This window comes from Sciurus vulgaris, assembly GCF_902686455.1.
Source record: "Sciurus vulgaris genome assembly, chromosome: 1".
NCBI lineage: Eukaryota > Metazoa > Chordata > Mammalia > Rodentia > Sciuridae > Sciurus > Sciurus vulgaris.
The window spans coordinates 198,019,120-198,021,895 of record NC_136461.1 but is presented as its reverse complement, the minus strand read 5'-3'; the positions used below and the strand labels follow the sequence as shown (position 1 = coordinate 198,021,895).

At 50.0% G+C, this 2,776-nt stretch overlaps 1 long non-coding RNA gene across 1 annotated transcript; it reads left to right on the top strand.

The window, feature by feature from the left end:
- The first annotated feature begins 391 nt into the window (after positions 1-391).
- LOC306646885 lies at positions 392-2,153 on the top strand. Its single transcript, XR_013759997.1, has 3 exons — positions 392-515; positions 1,475-1,715; positions 1,855-2,153. It is a non-coding gene; the product is annotated as an uncharacterized lncRNA (long non-coding RNA).
- Positions 2,154-2,776: the final 623 nt, after the last annotated feature.

Sequence of the window (2,776 nt, the reverse complement as noted above, 5' to 3'; positions counted from 1 at the left end):
GAATTGATTTGAAGGGACAGTTAGGTTGCACTGCTCACTCAGGGCTCAGTGGTCCTTTCCTTCTCCTGGCCCTCCTCCATCCCTCCCTCCCCTCCTTCCAGCCACCAAGCAGCTCTGGGAATGTGACACTTGAAACGGAGTCAGGCAAAGTTCTTACCCAGGAGGATCCCCGGCTGGAAGAGAAAAGCATTGCTGTGCAATGTAAAGGAAGGGCCTGTGGCCCCAGGACAGCAGAGGACACTTTTGCCATCTGGCAGAGTCCCCAGGTGTTAAGAGAGGCCTGTCCTGAGACACCCCTGAGGGGCGGAGCTGAGCCCTGGCTGCTGGCCTCCCTTCACTTCTCTACCTCTCCTGGATGGGCGGAGCTTACTTGGCACCTCTGTGTTCTCAGGGTGACCCTGACAGGGGGAAGTGTTGGTGCTCGGTTCACTTTTGCTGACTCGGCCACCTTTTCATTTGCTGGTTTGGGGTTTTGTTTACATCATGCAGCAACAGCACAGTCCTCAGGATGCCAGGTCTGTACTTCCATCCACCATTCATTGGCGGTAAATGTCACTACCTGTCACCAGGGATTGCTCTTTTGGGGGCAGTTTTGCTTCCCATGGAGGCTTTTGCCTTCTTTAAATGACTTTAGTTTCATTTTGTTTTCAATTGGGGACCTATCCTCTCTATCTCTCCCTCTCGCATCTTCTCTTTCATATTTGAACCCAGATAATTCTTTTTCTTTCTTTTCTTTTTTTTTTTTTTGTCCTTCACAAGAACACAATTATTAGGGAAAAGAGGGTAGTGAACAGTATCTGCCGCTTTCAACCTGCCACTCTCTTGGGGACAAAGCCAGTAGTGTCACATTATGCACAGACTTGCAGTTTGAGGTGTATTCAGTAGCAGAAGCATCTGCCACCTAGGTCCCTGGGGCAGGTTGGAGCCTCCTGAGGGACTCCAGTAGCACTGGCTGTGCCCTGGGTGGCTTGGAAAGGTGCCCCCCACTGTACCCCATGACTCAGGACTCTGCTATGCAACCTTCTGGCTTGCTGGGCTGAATGGCCACAGGTCCTCGGGGCAGCCCCTGCCCTCCCAGTTCTGCCATCTGGAGGGATCCTGTTTTCCTAAGCCGAGTCTGATTGGATGAGACAGTGGGCAGGAACCCCCTCTCTGAAGGAAAGGGGGGCCAGAGGCAGATCCCACTGGACCAGAGAGGCTCCTGGAGCCTGCGGAATCTGCCCAGCAGGGGCTCTGGCTTCTTTCCAGCGCTCCTGCTGGGGCCACCTACCCTGTGTTGGCTTTCTATGCCTTGCCCTGGCCCTGCTGGCTTCTGCACCAAGGCAGCCCCGCTCCCCAGATTGCTCTCAGTTCTCTGGAAATCCCTGGTCGCTGCTCACCAGAGAAGCAGCCACTCCTCTCCCTGGGACACCTCTTTTCCTAGGGAAGAAAAGCTCTAATTTTGTCCTCTCACATCTAACTTTTTCGGATGGAGGCATGGCTGCTCCGGAATGATCCATGTGCTTCCTCTTGTAGAGACTGGAGCCTGCAGGGGGATGCGGTACATCACAGCACCTTGAACCACCCGTCAGCCTGCGGACTCCACCTGGCCCCTCGTTCCGGGTGTGACAGAGCCTACCTGTCCTCTCCCCTCCAACCTGGGAAGAAGAAACCATCCAGAAATTGAAGTTGAAATAAGAAGTAAAAACAAGGAAATCGGGACAGGCATCTTTTAGGTTGTGTGTGTTTTTTAAATTGCTGGTTCAGTGTGGATTCCTGTGGAGACTTGGCTTACTGGAAATAATTGTCTTGTTTGCCTTCTAACAGTCTCTCTCTCTCTCTCTCTCTCTCTCTCTCTCTCTCTCTCTCTTTCAGCCAAATAGCATCCTATCAGAGCCCAGTTACTAAAGACAGTCACCACTGCTTATGTACCTTCTGAAGAACTGAACAAGGCAAAAGAGCTTATATTCCAGCATCAAAGACTACAGCTTTGTTTATGGAGTCAGGGATATAGCATTTATTTACCCATGTACTCCTTTAAACCTGGAATAGTGTCCACTGCTTCTTAGGTGCTCAGTAAATACCTTTTAAAAAGACTCATACATGAACATCAGGAACTTCCAATAGTATTTGCACAGATAAAAACCAACGGGGGACATCCTATGCATATTAATTAAAAGAACGTAACAATGTCATTATGTAGATATGTTTATTCCTACTTTATTTGTGAGGAATCTATAAGAGGTTAAGTGACTTGCTACAGAAGACCAACAGGGCAGGCAGGGGTTTGGACTCAGTCCGTCTTCATTTCCACTCCATGGTGGGTTTGGTGCACATCATTGTGACCACCACGATGCTGACATCACACGGGGAGTTGGGGAAGCTCAAACGTCACTGCTTGTTCTTCCTGGTTAGTAGAACAGGCTTCACCGAGGAGATACGACATGGCTTGGCTTTAGCTCTGGAATATTGAGACATGGTGCACATAGTGGAGAAGGACAGGAGAGCATCGAATGAGACGTCACCATGCACAGGGCACAGTGTGACCAGGGGAAGCAAGACTGAGCTTCTGGGGCTTGGAGGAGAGTTCCAGAGTTGGTGGGTACTTTAGTCAGGTTTTGTTGTTGTTGTTCTTGCTGTGACCAAAGATCTGACAAGAACAACTTCAGAGGAGGTAAAGTTTATTTGGTGCTCATGGTTTTAGAAGTCTCAGTCCATAGATTGCCAAATGGGCCTCCTGAGGTGAGCCAGATCATGAAGGAAGAAGGTGTGGCAGAGGAGAACAGCTCAGGACATG